The 20564-nt window shown below is 41.4% G+C and overlaps 2 protein-coding genes across 12 annotated transcripts in view; one reads left to right on the forward strand and one right to left on the reverse strand.

Annotated features, from left to right (window-relative positions):
* The window catches only part of HERC1 (HECT and RLD domain containing E3 ubiquitin protein ligase family member 1), a 964782-nt gene that overhangs the window by 700003 nt on the left and 244215 nt on the right, over positions 1-20564 (forward strand). The gene's annotated exons all lie outside the window — the stretch shown is intronic.
* LOC147015511 (uncharacterized) overlaps positions 1-20564 on the reverse strand; it is a 284377-nt gene that overhangs the window by 199314 nt on the left and 64499 nt on the right. Inside the window, exon 1 of one of the 11 annotated variants that reach the window (XM_085850330.1) lies at positions 17085-17264. The exons of 9 other annotated variants lie outside the window; for them this stretch is intronic. The gene's annotated coding sequence lies outside the window, so the exon portion shown is untranslated. Of the gene's footprint in view, positions 1-17084; positions 17265-20564 lie in introns of those variants that run through there. One more of the 11 variants, XM_085850322.1, reaches the window with a different exon arrangement.

Raw genomic sequence — 20564 nt, forward strand, 5'->3', positions numbered from 1 at the left:
CCCAAAGAAGGCTGTTGGCTGAGCTGAGGACTTATGGAGTGGCTGGTTGGGTAACTAACTGGGTTGGACACTGGCTTGTTACCCTCACCGAAGGAGAGTATTGCGTTTTGGTCAGTTTGTTTGTTACTTACGAAATCTAAAGATTTCTTCAAGGAGATTTCAAATCTAAAGATTTCGTAAGTAAATTGATGCCTTCCGTTTCTGTTTGTTTGTTATTTTGCCAAAACGAAGTTTTTGCAAGACATGTTAGTCAGCTTGTATGTTTTTTGTTTGTTTGTCTGTAATCACGTATAAAAAATTCTGCAGAGCACAGTTATCATTGGAAATTTTTGTAACTTCCCATATCAGAGGCCTATAGAGGTCCCTTTCAGCGGACAAAATTTTGAAGGTCAAGGTCAAAGGTCAAGGTCACTGTCGCAAATCAGGGGAGTCAACGAAACCATTATTTTTTGAGTAATTTTGATTGGATCGTCTTCAAACTTCATGGGAATATAGTTCATGTTCTGGCGCTCAGCTGATTAATTTTTGGTGGCGATTGGCCTTGACCTTCATGGTTAGTGCCTCAGGTCAAACATATTTGACCCCAAGGTCAAATTTTCAAGTTTTAGGAACCATATCGTGTAGTACCTCAAATTGAACACCTCGATGAGTGCTTTCTAGATATGTCAAGCTTGAGACATTATGACGTCATTTGGTGACGTTATGAGGCAAACGCATATTTTTCATGGTTACTCTGTAGAACGATTCTCATCGGAATCTCTCGTTGGCAGATATTCCTCAAGGAGTCGCTCCTGGTGAATAGCAGCTCTGTTCACCTCAGTGTGACCTTAAAGAAGTCACACGTGGTCACCTTTTGGCAAGATACGGGTCACCCTGAGGGTGACATTGGTTTATTTGTTTGTTTGTTAGTTTGTTTGTTTGTAGGCACGATAACTCTAGAATGGAAGAAGCTACCAATGTCAAATTACACCACGTGATTCAGGAGGGTGATGGCTCGTGCTGATTAGATTTTGGTCAAAATCGGTCAAAGGTCAACGTCACAGTGAGGTCAAACATCCAAAAAATGATAACTCGAGAACGGAAGAAGCTACCAATGTCAAATTACACCACGTCATTCAGGAGGGTGGTGGATAGCGCTGATTAGATTTTGGTCAAAATCGGTCAAAGGTCAAGGTCACAGTGAGGTCAAACATCCAAAACATTCGATTTTTGATGGTTTGGTACAGAATCATCGTAGAAACTTCTGGTTTGCGTCGCTACCTTCTCCAGAGACAGCTTTTATTCGACAAGGTCAGATGTCAAGTTGAAGATTTCGTAAGTACCAGTCTATGACTGCTTGTTTGTTTGTTTGTTTGTTTGTATGCACGATAACTCGAGAATGGAAGAAGCTCCCAATGTCAAATTACACCACGTGATTCAGGAGGGTGATGGCTAGTGCTGATTAGATTTTGGTCAAAATCGGTCAAAGGTTAAGGTCACAGTGAGGTCAAATATTCGATTTTTGATGGTTTGGTACTGATAACTCGAGAACGGAAGAAGCTACCAATGTCAAATTACACCACCTGATTCAGGAGGGTGATGGCTCATGCTGATTAGATTTTGGTCAAAATCGATCAACGGTCAAGGTCACAGTGAGGTCAAACATTCGATTTTTGATGGTTTGGAACAGAATCATTGTAGAACCTTCTGGTTTGCGTCGCTACCTTCTCAAGAGACAGCTTTTATTAGACAAGATCAGAGGTCAAGTTGACGATTTTGTAAGTACCAGTCTATGACTGCTTGTTTGTTTTTCTGTTTGTTCATCCGCACAGAATTTCGTGTTTTTCTCTGCAACTGCTTACCGGATTGAGATAAAAATTTTCACCAGAGGTGCGACTACTCATGCAGAATATTGTAATCATAATTATGATGCCATAGGTCACACAGTGTGGCAGCCATGTTGGAAAAACGGGAAAAAAAATTGGACCTCTGTATCTCTGAAACCAAACCAAGGAAAAAATTGAAACTTGGCAAACAGCAAGTAGTCCTCATGGGGAATAGGTGTTATTTTTTGATGATGTCATAGGTGCCTTCGTTATGACGTCATAATTGCAGATGTAAAACACTACATATGATCAGTATGAAAAATTTTGAGGGTCATCTCGGGATAAAATGGTCCAGAGAAAAATAATTGATGATATCATCGGTCACGTGATTCGGCAGCCATATATATGTTTTTTTTAATCTTCAAAAATCTTCTTCTCTGAAGTGACTGAACAGATCGAGGCGAAACTTTACAAGTGTAACCGCTTATCCATAAGGAACAAAAGGTTCACACATATGATGTCATAGGTCACATGGTTTGGCAGCCACAGTGGATTAACCCAAAAACCTATAAAAAAAAAAATCTTCTCCAGAATGGATGGACAGATCGAGGGGAAACTTCACAAAAATGTTCCTGAAGCCTTGCGTGTATAAGTTTTTTGAAGGAATAATTGATAGGTCACATGGTTTGGCAACCATATTAGATTGAAGAAAATATTAAATAACGATTTCTCTGGAACTGCTTAATCAATCGATGTGAAACTTCATATTTATGATGTACTAATGATGGGGAATACAGGTTTTAAATTCCAACTTCATCAGACGTATAGTCTGGCAGCCAGAATTGTTTAGTTTTTTGATATGGGTTCTTTCTGTTTTTTTGATTTTTTGAATCAAGCTGACTTGGCTGTGCCTGGATGGGTTTGAGGGTAGAGGAGGGGCAGCTGAAATGTGAATCCTATCCAAGTTCCTCCTGATGACTTGATCTTTGCTTTTTGCTTGTTTGGGTTACTTCTGATTACTCCAATGCAGAACTGTACCGATTACTGATTTGGTCTTCCATTTGATTTGAATTAAATTTATTTTAATCCCATTCTAAATTCAATTCAGTAATGAACTAGAAGGGGAGCACTCGGTAGAGTGCAAAACCTCCGCCGCCAATACTGCTAGGTCACTCAAGTGAACCTGATTTCCTATTCATTCAATTTGACGTCAACAGTGCTCACAGAGTTATAGTTTGCAACTTTCCCTTTTACATACTCAATTCGTCATAACTAAATTCCTTGAGACAGAAATTGATTTTACGTGGGTATATCCACCTAAAGTTCTAAAATCAGCCGCAATTATAATTTTGGCATGTTTTTTTTGTTGGAAATCACTTATAACATGTAGAAATGCAAAAAAAAAAAATCTAAATTTTGTTGAAAAAAATTTGCGAATTTTTTTTTTCTCTAAATCTTTTTTTTGAAGGGGGGGTTGGAAATCACTTAAAACATGTAGAAATGCAAAAAAAAAAATTCAAATATTTTTTCAAATTGCCCGCCATAGCGGCCATATTGGATTTTGGACCAAGTCCAAAATCTAATGGCATGATCCTTGGACCAGACCTACCAAGTTTCGTCGAAATCCGTCGAGGAGTTTTTCTGTAATACTGTTCACAAACAAACAAACAAACAGAAAGGGGTGAAAACAGTAACCTCCATCCATCTTCGATGGCGGAGGTTAATAACAATAAAAAAGCTCATGTATCAGGGTCAGTAGTCCGAGCAAAGTAGGGTTGCATCAAAGTTGGATATCTTGGTACCCGGCCATCACTGCCAGCAGTTAAAAAGTGGAAGTTCTAATTATGTCTCTTATTAATTATGTAACACACCAGTACCCAAACGCAACAAAAAACAAGTGCTGTCAAGGGTCTGCAATCTCCGATTGCTCTTTCTCGTTGATAGGAAGCAAGGAGTGGCTGTGAATGGGAGGATGTCTGGCTGGGAAGAAGTAAGTGGTGGGGTACCTCACCGATCAGATGTAGGACCGTTGGTATTCATAATTTACATCAATGATTTAGACAGTGAGGTTAAGAGGAGGCTTTTTTAATTGGCAGGTGACACAAAGCTTGATGGAAAGGTAGACAGCAAGAGAGGAAGGTGATCAAATTCAGGAAAGTCTAGATCCTTCAACGGATTGGGCAATCTATTGGCAGATGCAGTTCATCACAAAGAAATGGGATTTAGTAAGAATAACGAAAATAGGGATTCCAGAATGCAAGGGTCAGTCTTGGAGCTTGTGATAAAGGGGAATAATCTGGGGTGGTAATAGACCAAGCTATCTTCTTTGTTCATGTGCAGCACAAGGCCACAAGGATGCATCATTGGCTGAGAGTGGCTGTGCCATTGACGCAATGCCCTCTGCTAATTCGGGCATGAATTTGGAATTTCTTCATGGGGCTGATGATAGTTCACCTACTCTTTGTGAAGGAGAACTTGGGAACTTAAACCTCCACAAACAAATCCTGATAAACAGGACGTATGTTTAACGTCCATCTGAGGGACGGCACACACATTGAAGAATCACCCTGCCTGTGAAACACTGGGATACAGTTTTTATAGCTGGGTCGAGATTCGAACCCAGGCTAGACAGCTTAAAGGCGAGTGTGCATACCTCCAGGCCATCCTGTCAGCCTGACTAAGCTATAAGGAGTGGCTGAAAGAGACATGATGTTTTTTTTTTAATTTGAAAGGAGACAATTGTGAGGGGATTTGATAGAGATGTTTAAGATAATGAAGGGTGTCAACAAAATAAATGCGGAATCATTTTTCAATGTAATGGACAACGATAGGACAAGGGGGCATGGTTTAAGAGTAAAGAAGAGGACAGTTAGGACAGTACAGTACGACATAGGTCTTTCACTCGGAGAGCGGTGAATGCATGGAATGGTCTCCCTGCAAGGGTAGTGACAGTAATCTGTGGATTATTATAAAATGGATTAGTTCGATATGTATCTGGAATCAGAAGGGATGGGGAGCATGAAGATGTTGGCATGATTGTGCAGGCTTGATGGGCCCAATGGCCTCGTCCTGTATTGCAGTTCCTTGTATTTCATGAAAGACTTGGTATAATATTGTTGTGGGGCCGGATATCGGTGGCGAGCACGACCGCGAGGTGGAGCAGTGGAGTCGTCTCCCACCAAACACCTGGAATTTAGGTCGTGACACTCGGATAAGTCCGAAAGGCACGGGTCCCTTACTGGACCATGAAGCGCCAATAATTCGACCGCGTGGGGTAGGGTCAATTGGCAAACTTCAATATACCTAATTACCCACGCGGGCAAAGCTACCAGGGAATTCACACCCTCGACGGACCTCGAGCGGAACGAGCCGTTACCGTGCCCGAACCGTGTGTAACCCGAGCGGAGGTTATCAAGGCCCGTCAGTCCGAATGAACAATTTTACAGCGCAAACTGCCTCGCTATTTCTCAACACAAACTGTGCCAAGCCAATGAAAGAAACACAGAAACGAGCTGGAACATTTAACAAAAGGGATATTTATTTATAATGGGGCAGGGAAGCACGCAAGAAGGCAGAGTTAACCGAATAAAAGGAATGCAATTTACACACACGGCACTCAAACATTTCTACTTAAAAGACAGGCCTACACACAGACACACACCCCCCAAAAAGAAATGGTGGCCGCGGCCTTTATTGATACCCCCAGCTCGGAGGGAAGGTGAGCTGGAGGTAAGAGCCTGGCTTGGACCTTCCCGCTTCATGCGGTTCTCGATGATCTGGCCCGGCGGGACTCGAACCCGCAACACGATGCCGCTCCAAGCACCAGGTACAGAGGGTAGCATCAGGCGCTGGCACGCTCCACCGGCAAAACAGGCGACGAGGCAGGCAGGCAAGCGATTCTCCTCCGGCTCACAGGCAGGCGATTCACGGCGGGAAGACCCTCTCACCGTGTCGCCCCCACACAATTATCCCTTTTTCTTGACAGGTGGGAGGGATCCGTCTCGTGTCCTTCCCCTCTTCATTGGACAGGCTTGTCGGGCGATCTCCCGGCCGTCCAAGATTGGTCGGGGGGATGCTCATGTCTCCACCCCTCAACCAGGAAGTCGAGCAGCAATATGTTGCATTGGCTCCCCATTGGCCGAGAGGCGGCAGACGTGCTCGCACCCCTCCGATTGGCTGAGAGGGGCGCCATGCCCGTATTTGGAGCGAAATCCAAGACGCCAACGTCCAAAGAAACCCCGCCTGGCATATTAGACTCCGCCCACGGCTGTGCTTGACATGCATGTGCGTGACAAAGGCTAATTGTGAAGAAGCGAAGACGGGCGTTGTTGTTGTTGAAGTTTAAAATGTAAAAATCCTAACTATAAAATAACTCACAGCACACGTACAATTATTCACCCATTAAACATAGGACGGAACACCCATTAAAACCCTAACTAGGAACACGTACTTAGCGATACAGCTGATCTATCGGACATGGCTGTTGTGTGCAGTAAGCCTCCAAATTCACAACACCATTACCTGCTCTTCGAGATGCTGACCCCATATTATGGGACGTGGGTAAAAATAAGAAGCATATTAACAGGCAGTCCCCAAAGACATTGAGAATGAATGAATACAATAAATATATGAGTGCTTTAAAAGTTGGTTATTCTATTAACTGTTCCACCAGTTGTAATAAACCACAATAACACAAGACCAATTGTTGTTACGATGTTTTTTTACCTTCGCCACCGAAGATGGATGGAGGTTATGTTTTCACTCCTTTCTGTTTGTCTGTTTTTGTGAGGGATATCTCAAAACGTTATTGATGGATATGGACGAAACTTGGTGGACAGGTTGGGAGTGTGACTCGGACAAATTGATAAGATTTGGATGAAGTTCCAAATCCGGATACAAGAATTTGTTAATTTCTAAAGTAATTCTTCAACATTGGCAAGTATGGCCAAAAACGATATCTATATCTATATCTATATATATATATATATATATATATATATATATATATATATATATATATATATATATATATATATATATATATATACATATATACATATATATATATACATATATATATATATATATATATATATATATATATATATATATATATATATATATCATATGATATACACTACGTGGCCAAAAGTATGCAGACACTCCTAATTAGAGGATACGAGTATTTCAGCCACACCCATTGCTGACAGGTGTATAAAATCAAGCACACATTAATGCAATCTCCAGAGACAAACAGTGGCAGTAGAATGGGCCATACTGAAGAGCTCGATGACTTTCAACATGGCACCTCCATGGGATGCCACCTTTTCAACAAGTCAGTTCATCAAATTTCTGCCCTGCTGGAGCTGCTCCGGTCAATTGTGAGTGCTGTTATTGTGAAGTGGAAACGTCTAGGAGCAACAACAGCTCAGCCGCGAAGTGGTTGGCCACAAAAGTTCACAGAACGGGATTGCCGGGTGCTAAAGCACGTAGCGTGGAAAAATCATCTGTCATTGGTTGCAACGCTCACTACTGAGTTCCAAACTGCCTCTGGAAGCAACGTCAGCACAAGCACGATTCGTCGAGAGCTTCATGAAATGGGTTTCCATGGCCGAGCAGCCGCACACAAGCCCAAGATCACCATGCACAATGCCAAGCGTCTGCTGGAGTAGTGTAAAGCTCACCACCATTGGACTCTGGAGCAGTGGAAACACATTCTCTGGAGTGATGAATCACACTTCACCATCTGGCAGTCAGAAGGACAAATATGGGTTTGGTGGATGCCAGGAGAACGCAACCTGCCCAAATGCATAGTGCTAACTGTAAAGTTTGGTGTCGGAGGAATAATGGTCTGGGGCTGTTTTTCATGGTTCGGGTTAAGCCCCTTAGTTCCAGTGAAGGGAAATCTTAACACTACAGCATACAATGGCATTCGATACGATTCTGTGCTTCCAACATTGTGGCAACAGTTTGAGGCCCGTTCCTATTTTAGCATGACAATGCCCCCGTGCACAAAGTGAAGTCCAACCAGAAATGGTTTGTTGAGATCAGGGTGGAAGAACTTGACTGGCCTGTACAGAGCCCTGAGCTCAACCCCATCGAACACCTTTGGGATGAATTGGAATGCCGACTGTGAGCCAGACCTCATCGCCCAACTTCAGTGCCCAATCTCACTCATGCTCTTGTGGCTGAATGGAAGCAAATCCCCGCAGCAATGTTCCAACAGCAAGTGGAAATCCTTCCCAGAAGAGTTGAGGCTGCTATAGCAGCAAAGGGGGGGACCAACTCCATCTTAATGCCCATGATTTTAGAATGAGATGTTGGATGAGCAGTTGTGCACATACTTTTGGCCACGTAGTGTATCAAAAAGTTATGGATGGATTTAGATAAAACATGGTGGACCGGTTTGGTTTGTGACAATGACGAATTGATTCGATTTTGTTAAAAAATCCGGCTCCGGATACAATAATTTTTAATTGATTCTTTACCATTGGGAGAAAGGGCCAAACACGATATAAATCATAAAATTTCAAAATGTTATGGATGGATTTGGACTAAATTGTTGTACGAGTTGGGTAGGTTGTAAGATTAAGGTGATTACATTTTGGTTAAAGTCCCGATGCAGATCGGGTCTATCAGTGAGATCCAAAACGTTAACCGTTCAGTCTGGGGGAGATTTGTGTTCTTCTGAGTGCCATTCTAGTTATAGCGAAGAAAAAAGAAGGGTTAGGCAATAGTTCGTCTGTCTATCCATCTGTCTGTCTTATCAGTTTACTATCATCAGTATATGATCGAGGAACAACAACCTACATTGTAAAAGGAGCCGCATCTGTCTCACTGTCTGTTTCTCTGTTTGTCATGTTATAACTTGAGAACGGATTAACGGATTTCAAGAAAACAAACGACGATGGATTCAAAGAACTCCCAGAAAGGTTTCCAACTCCAAAAAAAAGGGATGGATCGTGTGTGGGTACATGGCACATGTGGCGAAACTGTAAACGCCAACTTCCAATACTGGTTTTCCCCGCACGGAGGGCAGGATCTCCCAGGAATCCTTTTTTGTTGTTGCCTCATCGATTAGCAGCAAAGACTGGTACTCCCGTCAACGAAGCGATGGATCTTATATGCTAGTTTATTTAAATTGAAGGTTATACATTGAACACAAATTGGAACATATATAGGAAGACAAGTTTGCCATTTTACCATACTTTGTTTGGCTTTGAATTTGTCCCGAACGTGCATGTGCAGAGAGGAGTGAGATAACTTTTTTTTAATCTGTCTGCCTTTCTGGCAATCAAACAAAATTGAAAATCATTCCAAACAGGAAACTTGCTGATTTTTAAGGATGTTATAAAGGACACAAACAACAGACATGAAGAGCTAATGCAACATGTTAGATCAGGTGGTGTAATAGACACTGGGTAAAAATGGTAGTAAAATTAATTTATTTATACATCTTTAAACCTTTATTTTAATTTAATTCTGTACTTAAATACTGTAGAACACAAATTGCCTTCATAATACTTCCAAAAACCATGTTATATATCGATATATACAATGAGAGGTTGTAGCAGTGAGAGGGTCGGGGTGAAGAAATTGCCGATTGACGCTGCGTTCTATCATGATCAATAAAGTCTCCATCTTCTAAGCTGTGATTCAACACATCTTATTACAGTGTATAAGGGTGGTGTAGAATACTGCTTCAGTAGCAGGAAACATTATTTTATTTAAATTGAAGTATTACACCTGAACACTGTGCAGGGTATTATGTTCTATGACCTCTCTAGTTTAAAAAGTAATGATTCAAACTAGTTTCACCTTTTTCAGAACAATATGAAAAGCTCAACTTCTCAACAACGAAAAAACCAATTCATGTCATTAAGATGGCCAACAATTTTTCGGTACCATGGGCTACTATATACTATATAATGCATCATCCATACATCTGTAACACAAAGCAATGTTCCTGAAAAAAAACGTTTCAACCAAAGGTCATGGTTTCTAACCATCCATCATTTAGTCTTTGAAATGGGAAACTATATTGGAAGTGCATTATGACATATTGCATAATAACACACACACACACACACACACACACACACACACACACACACACACACACACACACACACACACACACACACACACACACACACACCAATCATAGCTGAACATCACTTCTAACCACATTCTTAAGATTAATAGTCAATCTACTCTACTGATGAGATAAAAACAAACATTTAGCTAATCTACCTTTCCCGTTGTTGTTGCCTTCAGAAGGAATCAATGCTCGAACCATATAATACGGTCTAGCTCTGGACCGGGTAAAGCCTTGCTGTATGCCTGCCAGAATATCTCTGCATGGCAGGCAAATGTTTCATTTTCCACTTCAGTGCCACGGACCCATTTTGCACCTTCCCACAGCAAGTTGGCTTTGCTCCTCTTCGTGGAATGATGTACAAATGCCGACAGCTCGTCGAACGTCTCCAACGAGGTCCGGGTCAGTTCCCCTACTGATAAGACAGTTCTGCTTTAGAGACTTCCGAGTGGACATTTTGGGTTTGAAAGCCAAACAAAAGAGCAGACGTGAGCAGACGCGTCTCGCCAAACGCGCAGTGATGATCAATGGGATTTCACAGTGCGTTCCCTGCGAAGGATCAGCGACTCCATTTGCCAACGCTCAAAATTGGAAGGCTTCATTTCATGCCTCACGATGGCGATTTTCATCATGGCGAGAACAATTTTGCCTTTCTGCAGACTCGTTTTCTGCTCCGCACAATATGGGCCCATCAAGCGTTGCTTTGCCAAGTGCAATTTGCGTTGTTTTATTGTTGCCGAGCTTCGGTCATGGAGAACCATTTTCCACGTGTTTGAGGAATGTGTGCAGAATCGGTGAGCATGGCAGCCTGCGCGAATAAACACAGGTACTTGCCAAGCCAAGCAGACATCGAGCTAGCCAAGGAGCTGACGGATGATTGATGCTTCAATAATCAAACTAGGGCTAATCACTACTTCCCTGGTATTAGCGAGGAAACACTTTCGACAGTGGTGAGAAACCACAACCTTTACCCGCAGCACCTTTTCAGGCCATTGGAAATTGCCAATCATTAAAAAGCAACAGCTGTTCAACAAAAAGCATGGGCAACGAAGGATTAATAAAACGTGGACTTTGTGTGCTTGTAACACTCGACCTGCCTCTTAAAAAAAGGTGCTGAATGGCCAAGTGAAAACAATTCGACTGTATCAGTTTTGTACAAAAACCAAATAAAGGTTTTTGTTAAATCGGTTACGAACGTTTTCAGAGCTTGGAAATAGTTTAGACTGGTGGAACTGCAAGCTGCTGCCAAAGCAATCTTCGGTGAGGGTGGGCTCTTTCAATTTGGCCAGGGTACCAGAACATTTTCTGAAGATACTGTGGGATCATTGACATCCATGAGTTAATGATAACAGATGAGATAGTCAGATAAACCTCCCCTTGATGGGAAAACCCTGCCCAAGAAACAATGGAGGAACAGTTGGTAGTCGGTTCAGGAATCGAACCCAGACTCGGGTCTGCAGCTCAAAGAGTTACCTTGCCATTCCACTTTTACCTTTCTACTATCTTGCAATTCAAGTAAAATAAGGTTCGAAATCCCTTTTCAAAGATGGCAGCGAGCTTGGTATTGCATTTTGAGCCTATCAATTTACATCCTCCATTGATTTGTCGATAAACTCCTTGACCACTTATTGAGAAGGCAAAAGCACAATGATACATTTGATAGCACTCAAGAAGTTTCAAATAGCCATGATAGATCTTCTTACTATTATTGCATATGGCAGCTTGGCTGCCAGGTAGCTATCATTTTGTTGGGGCACATATATGCCACTGATGCTGTGCCCCTATACGAGGTCACCTGTACTCATTTCACTGACTTCAGAAGGATGACAGGCTCAGTCAACCCCACTTGGTGTTAATTCAGCCACTGATGGGGCTCAAACTCGGAACTCTAAGATCCCACGCCAGCCACGCTAACCACTAAGCCGGCACCAGGCTTGTCATGACAGATGCAAAGCATGAAATAAAATAATAATAAATAAAAAAGCAATAGCTGCAAGAGAGACCATGATGATGATGACTAATTGTGGTTCATATATCGCAACTTGTTTGCCCTTCACCAACATCTTACCACTCAAACTTTCTTATAGATACACTAACCTTCAAAGGTTTTTACATACAGCATCATCAGGGCTTCTAAAGACCAGAACCTCCCTGCAGAAAAAAACAAAAACTAGAGTTCACAGAACACCTTACCCTGCGCTGTCTTGAGAAACAAGGACATGGGGGGGGGGGTGGTGTCGATGAATAGCAAATTTGATTGGGTGTGATGACTAAAATACCATGATATTTTGTCCAAGTCCTGCTAAACGGAAGAGTTTGTGTTCTACAGTGTTAAAATAAATAATTTGATTTAAATAAAATAAAGATTTTAAAGGTTGCAGAAAAAAACTATTTGCTGGAAGTTTACCATTGTTGATGCAGTTTCCATGACATCACTTTATTAACATGTTACATTAGTTATTTGTGCTTGTTGTTTATGTCCTTTAAGACATCCTGAGAAACAGTAGGTTTCCTGTTTGGAATGATTTTCAATTTTGTTTGACTGCTGGACAGGCGGACAGACAGAAGTGAATCAATTGTTTCACCTTATTTTTTTCTTCACGTGTGCGGGTTAAAAAGTGCATTCATGTTTTTTGTACCTCAGGCATTGCACTACTGCCTATGCTTTGAAATACACTTATAATAAAGATATACCTGCATTGTTGGATGCCAATATTTCAAACCATAGACTTCACTTGTTCCCAAATCAGGTAATAGAATCCAGGAGAGGAAAGAAAAAAAAAGGTTGGGGGGGGGCACCGCAACTTTGGATTAGTAATATCAACTTCAGAAAGACTACTGAACTGAAGTTTAGAATTTCCAACACCCACCAACACCATTTGTTACAAATCAAAATGAATCGTTGCTCATGTGACCAAGTGTGTGTCTGTTAGCAGTTACACTTTAAACACAATACAGACATTTTATTTCGAGACAAATCAATCCAAATCTGGCATCTTTGCTCAAATTAAGGATTCATTAATGCACAACACATGGCTTAAAAGTAGAAAACTTACAAACAAGACAGAGCATTTAACAATGCAGAACCTCGCCGGAGTATATCGATTATGTTAGATCTTAAAATGAAAGATCTATATTCAAGTCGATTTATATCTCGCACATTCACCAATTACAATATGGTCTCTCCCCTTCGGCTGAAGCCAATAATTGGGAGATATGGAGGCAGTGTGATTGCGATGCAGTGCAAGTATGTATAGACGCAACATTAAAAATGCAGTACTAATCCTGTGACACAACTTGATTTCTATGAGATGAGCATACAAGTGATCAGTTCAGAATGAGAGCGCAGCATGTGAAAGAAGAAGAGGTCAGATAAGCTCTGAATTCAATGAATTCACTGCGGAGCAGATCATAATGGAATGAAAATTGACTTTACGAAGATATGAAAGGCAACTGGATTTGCATGCAATTAGGAGATGTGCCAATTTCAAAAGTCTACTTGTACAGATGTTCCCACGATGCTTACGCACTCGGCGTGATCATGGACCAAAACGATTCTTACATCTGGATTAACGATGTTGAACTTTGGAAATGTATCTGACCGAGTACAAAGAGATTCATATATACAGTAATGTAAAGTTGTTGCATAATTATCCGTCATCCACAAATGTAAAGATGCAATACGCACAAAACATCCAACGCACGACTCTCACGTCCAAAATCCCACGGTTCTTTGGCCAAAGCTATAAACCCTGCAGATGCACGCAATAAAACGAACAATTTGGGATTTCTTTTCTGCTCGGAAGTTCAAATGCACCGCATGGAATGATTTTTGCTGCAAACTGCACTTTGCAGGAGGTCAGGAAACTTCTTAGCCAAACTAGAATTATGCCTGCACGCTTTTTGGAAAGCTTCTTTGTTCCTGGGTGCCCTCTTACTATATTCATTCCTTGTGGTGGAGATGGTGAAAAGAAGAACATACAAAAGATGAACCATCAAATGATTTCTGCACAAAGGATAGCAGGTCTTTGGATTGATTCTTAAAGTGCCAGGAGATGAAAAACAAACTCCAAAAAGAATATCAAGCAATATTTTGCTTTCATCGCAACCGCCACTTGTGATGAAGTAGTGGATCAATGCTGCATGAACCACTATAATATCAAAGCAATGGTACCGCTATATCATTAAGCAATGCTTCAAAACAGCAAAACCTAAGCACACAAGTGTAACAGAATAATATTTGGTGATAACTGCAGAAGTAAAAGCACTTTAAGGGCTTTAATGTGGGTCATGGCTGAAGCAATTTAACCGCACAGGTAAAAACACTCATAAATTTTTAAGCGAAACATAAGGATGAGTGAGCAGTGTGACAAAATAAGAAGTGCTTTCACTTGTTTGAATCTTCTTTCATAGTTTGCAATTTATACAATGTTGTTGTTTTATATATTTCAGATTTATGTTGAAAATTATTGGAAACAACATTTTGTAATGAGTCACTTTTCTTGTTTTTTGAAAGAACTGCATGGCTGGAGCAAATGATGTCCGAGAGATTTTGATTACAACTATGTTATGTCTTTCAAAGCTAGTAAATGTTAGTCTGACGATGTCATTGCGGAAAGGTCGTCAACAAAACCACGTATTTCCATGGTTAATCAATTGAAGAGGTTCGGTGTCTTGAACTTTTCAGCCATGACCTCTCCTGGGCCGATCACACTACAAAGCTGTCCTCCAAAGCAAGCCGCAGGCAAGCTATCCACCGTCATTCCAAGTGTTTGCTTTAAAAAAAAGTTTTAGTGCTACTCAGCCTGCACGTATGCACACTCTCCTCTAAGCTGTCCAGCCTGGTTTGAATCCCGACCCAGCTATAAACTGTCATCCCGGTGTTCCACGGGCAGGTTGATTCATCAAGATGTGTGCCATTCCTCGGAAGGATGTTAAACTGGACATCCCATCTCCCAGCATTCGTTGGTGGACATTAAAGATCCCATGGTGGCTTTCGTGAAAAGTAGGCGAGCTATCACCGTCACTCTTACCAAATTACAAATTATTTCCCTAACCGACAGAGCATGAGCGGCAAAACCACATCCCCAGGCAATGATGCGACTTGCAGAAGAAGATCCTACATGCAATACTGAACAACGGTTAAAGCTCCCACTTGTTGTGAATTACGTGCAACAAGTTCATATCATTAATCACAGCACATTCGGTGGTGGTGCAAACTTCAATAACATGTCTCCTCAAGATGAAAACATGACTCCTGTTGTTCATATGGTGCCCAGTTTATCTTTTGACCTCACAATCTTGAAAGGTCTCTGCATTTTCAAAAATAAATGTGCTCTTTTACACCGAATTCGCATTGTTTTGTTAAAAACTTGCAACAGCCATTGTTTTAATGCACCCACCACCTACCTGTACCACTCCACCAATAGCATGTGGCATAACAAAGGGGGAGGGGGGCCTTGGTGGGCCAATCCCATCCAATTGTTCAGAAGACTCACCCAATTGTAACATTACTGTGTGATAGCAGACTTGACAATCCTGCCAATCCACTCCATTAAAAAAGAACCTCTTCCCTGCCATTATAAATTATTGCATCAGCTCAGTTTGTTGACATGGACAAGCATATGTAGTTGTATCCAGGGCTGGATTAATCCTAGGCTAATAGATTAATCCTAGCCTTCGGCCCTCGTATTATTTTGCCACTCAAATTTTGGAATCTCGTGTTTTTTAAAGATTTTGTGCATTGATTGATTGACCAGTATGTCGAAGAAAGGATGCTGGCAAAAACTAAAGGAACCCAAACCAAGGTGGCAAAGACAAGATGTGGTGCTGAAAGGTACACCGTATATGAGGACATTTTTGCTCCTCATAAATCCAGTGAAGACGTTCAGGTAATGACCAGGACGAGTGAAGCCACTGCACCTGATGAAAAGGACCAGCATGTCGTGACTTCACTAGCTGCAGCATCGCCCTCCTTCTCTGAAGACAGAAGCCAAAGCACTGATTCTACCATTTCCGCTTCTCGTTCTTCCGTATGCAGCACAAGGCTGCATGATAGCATAATTGGCTGAGAGCGCGGCTGTGCCGCTGATACAAGTGCCCTCTGTAGGTTACGACAGGAATTTGGCCCGTGTTCTGGCGATAACTCATCTACTCTTGGTGAAGGATACTGTGGGATCTTTAATGCCCACCAACACGGTGCCTGGTTTATCTTTTGGTGCCGGCCAACATGGCAGACGGGACATCCAGTTTAATGTCAATCCTAAGGACAGCACACACACATTGATGAATCACCCTGCCTGTGAAACACAAGAATGACAGTACTGTATATAGTTGGGCCGAGATTTGAACCCAGGCTAGACAACTGAGAAGAGTGTGCATATACCTCGAGAGCACTCGGCCATCCTGCCAACCTACCGTTTCCGCTGATACTGGTACAGTCTCCTTCTCCAATGACCTAGGTGAGTTAGTGGGACGTCACTTCTCAATATATAATTGCCTATTGAACTGAGAAGGGGCCAGAAGAATGTCAGAATGTCAATGGAGTGTTGAAAATTTATGTTTAATTGAATCAGTTAGATGAATTTATGATTTTTTATGCAATATGTAGAACCTATTTCAAACCTTTCCTCCTATTTGCCCTTGACCACCTCATGACCTTAATCTGGGCATGGCATACATGTCTGTTCTGATATCTCTGTGTGTGAAGTAAATTAACAGCTGGCATTGTTGAATCCAAGGTGTAGTTGCCTACTGCTGTTGTCAACAATGTTGACAATTGTTATTGAGTGTTGTTCTTTGATATTAATAATAGCAGAAGCGGCATATGTACATCATCCCAAGTTTTAAAAAAAATTCTCGGGTGAGGAGATGCTACCATCCTCCCCAGCCAATTAGACTTCCAATGATGCTGTCATGTAACCAAACCACAGGCCTCGGACCCTTGGCCCACCCAATGTTCCATCTCCAGCTCCGTCACTGCCAATGATAGAGACAGAAAAGAGCGATCAACTGCAGGATTGGTGCCTGAACGTTCCCGTAGGTTACACGTTTTATTCCCTGCAGAAGCAACTTAAGTGATGAGCAGCTTGAAAGCCCTCTGGCCCGGGGAGCTTGCGGCGAACAGGCAGAAAGCAATTATGCCAGAGACGGCGCAGCTTTAAAATGAGCAAACGTCTTACCGAGCGGCTAAGCTTCAAAAGGCATCCTTCGGCGAACGCTCAACATCGTTTCAACAACTGCCAGAGAGTCCTGTGGCCCATTCAGCATCGCTGGAAGCATTGTGCTTGGTCTCTGCGTTGTTCGACTTGAAGAATCACGTGCTGGTGTTTTCTTCTCCTCGGCGAGCACTTCCCTCCGCACTTATTGTCAGAGCCTTCAATGCTCACGGAAGTGCAGTGGATGCCGAGCTATATATACATACACAAAAAGACAAAGGATCGCTTGACCTTCAAGTGAAAGACAATTGTTGTGTTGAAATGGCATGCCTGTTACTCTGTTCGGCTTAGCAAAGAAACCTCAGAGCGTGTGAACAACTTCATCCCCCATTTCCAAACGCCATGCAGATGCCCCAATATAAGTGATCAGACGTGCAAGCGGCCAGCCGGTGAAGTAATTATCGAAACACTGCGAAAGGCTGATGTTAATTACACAAAAGTGGAGATTAAGCGAGGTTCTCAGTGGGGTTTTACATCAAAGGAACTCATTTGCGAGATTAAAAAGTACAAATGGACCACAATGGTTGATGGTTGTGCCTGAAAGCATGATGTGAGGTTCTGGAGAACCAGAGCAGAATTAATGTATCTGTGGATGATTGTTTGATACTCTGTAATAATCATACATTCGATTTCTGTATAGAACATCCACGTTAAACATGTACTCAAATTCTCTATAACAGGCAAAACCGATTTAACTGCACTACCTCCAAGCAAATTCCTTGCTCTGATCATACAGGGGACACAACATCACTGACACAATCGCAACCCCCAACAAACGATGCGACGTGTGGTCGTGTGCTGCATGTGAAAGCAGAAGCAGAGGAAGAACTAGAAGCAAGATAAACAGAAGAGGAAGAATAAGAAGGCGTACCAAAACACACGACACTGCACATTCTCCACAAATATTCTCCTTTTCCAGCCTTGGTGGCGTCATGAGTTAGAGCATCCACTAAAAGTCTGGGAGGTCGGTGGTTTGAACCCTGGCCGAGTCATACCAAAAACTTTAAAAAATAGGACATGCTGCTTTTTGAGAAAAAAGGACATGGGAAGGGTCTGCGAGCGGAAAATTTGATTGGTCAAAATCATACACAATGCCATAATATTTTGTCCAAGTACTGCTGAACGAAAGATTTTCGAAAGTGCCAAGGATGCGATTTGTGTGCTGCAATGTTAATGCGTGCAATTAATTAGATATAAAATAAATATTTTAAAGATTGTAGAAAAAAAAATTCCAGACACATTACATTGGTTACATTACAAAAATTACAAATTACATTACACATTACATTACAAAAAAAACACATTACATTGGTTCTTCATACCTGGTGTTTATGTGTGACGCTAAAAACAGTGTTGTTTCCTGTTTGGAATGATTTTCAATTTTATTTGACTGCCAGTCAGGCAGACTAAATATATATATACATATATATATATATATATATATATATTGATATATATATATATATATATATATATATATATATATATATATATATATATATATATATATATATCACTTCTCTCTGCACACATGAGATCGAGACAAATTCAGAGGCAAATTACTGATAAACTACAGGTTTGTTTTCCAACCAAATTCCTTTTGTGTTCAAAATAAAACATTAAATTTAAATAAGTTGTTCCTCAAACAGAAACTGATGCTTGTGGACAGACAGAAAGACAGACAGACAGACAACATGAACCAATTACTTAACCTCGCTTTCCGATTTGCACGTGCGCGGTAATTATAAAATGTGGAAGTAACCTAATAAAACATCCTTGGAGTGGGTACGTTATCTGGATTTCAAATCTACTGTAAGGAGGAATCTCATGTTATGGGATCCTCCCATTTTATACCGGTGTCCTGTATCCCATTACATATACAGTACCGTCCCAGGACATCATTTGTCCCATATTCTCAGTGTTGTGGCTTATTACCCTTCCCGAAGGAGGGGATATTATTGCATTTGAGTCCGTTTGTTTGTTTGTTTGGCTTTGTCCGCACAGAACTTTCATGTTTTTCGCCGCAACCGTTTGTCGGATTGAGACGAAATTTTCACCATGAGTGCGACTACTCATGTAGAATGTTATAATGGTAATTATGACGTCATAGGTCACGTCGTGTCGCAGCCATATTAGAAAACAGAAAAACTTTGGAGCTCTGTATCTCTGAAACCGCATCAAGGAAAATATTGAAACTTGGCACGTAGCAAGTACTCCGCATGGGGAATGAGGGTGTTTTGTAATGATGTCATAGGTGCCTTCGTTATGTCATAATTGCATATGTACAACGCTACATCCGATCAGTAGGATCATTTTTGAGGGTCATCTCGGGATAAAATGTTTCACAAACAAAAAAAAAATGATGACACCATCAGTCACATGATTCGGCAGCCATATTGTTTTACTAAAATAAAATAAAAAAAACCTTCAAAAATCTTCTCTGAAATGGCTGAACATATTGAGGTGAAACTTTACATATATGGCCACCGATCCATGAGGAACAAAAGTTCCACACATATGACGTCAGAGGTCACAGTTTGGCAGCCATATTGGATTTACCCTAAAACAGATTAAAAAAAAACCTGGCACTCCCCCAAGAGGGAGTGCCGGTCATCTCTGCCAGAGGTCGAAAGTAACTCTGTGCCAGACTGGAATAGGGGCAGTTCATAAAGTACGTACGCTCTACTTCCGGGTTTCAAAACCACCCACCCCCCTCTGTATGCAGGCTAGTGACCACCCACCCACCCCACTCATACATCGCTAATCGCTTGCAAAGCCAGTAGTTCCTTATGAGCCGATGTTTGTAAGCCATGACGATGCAGTCCCTAGAGGTGTAATTTGCCTTTTTCTTTTAATATCACAGCATGTCAATTTTGAAAATAAAAGTACAAATTGACATTCAAAACAATGTTAATGTCATAAATGAAAGTAAGTGTGCATATAAACTTGTGTTCCATTGTTTTAGTTAAATCTGACAAAAGCTTCAAATGTAATATTTGTCTCGGAGAGTTCCGGTTCTTAATTTTTTACTACTTTTTTGTATGTACGTACTTTATATTATGAACGGCCCATATGGGGAATCAGAACAAAGTTTAAAAGGCTATAAAATCGGAACGAGAGCAAATTTCAAAAAAAAAATGCCTCGTGTTGTTCTAGATAATAGTCCATAGTATCTGAATCACTAATAACATTTGATCTCTCTTGATAAATGAGGGAGGAGATACGATTTGAAATCAACGATTTTCGCAACTTCGACAGCCTCGTGACGTTGACCTCGACATTGGACGACCTTGAAAGTTATATCGTTGTGCATGTCTCATCAACCTCTATTCCACTATTGGTTATGTGTCTCCACTCGGTTTGATTGTGGATGGACAGACGGACGGACAGACGTACGGACGTACGGACAGACTTTGAGACTGGGGTTATTAGGTCATCTCTACT

This window comes from Eptatretus burgeri, chromosome 12 (genome assembly GCF_056783735.1).
Source record: "Eptatretus burgeri isolate ZD-2024b chromosome 12, Ebu_testis_v1, whole genome shotgun sequence".
In the NCBI taxonomy this organism is placed as follows: domain Eukaryota; kingdom Metazoa; phylum Chordata; class Myxini; order Myxiniformes; family Myxinidae; genus Eptatretus; species Eptatretus burgeri.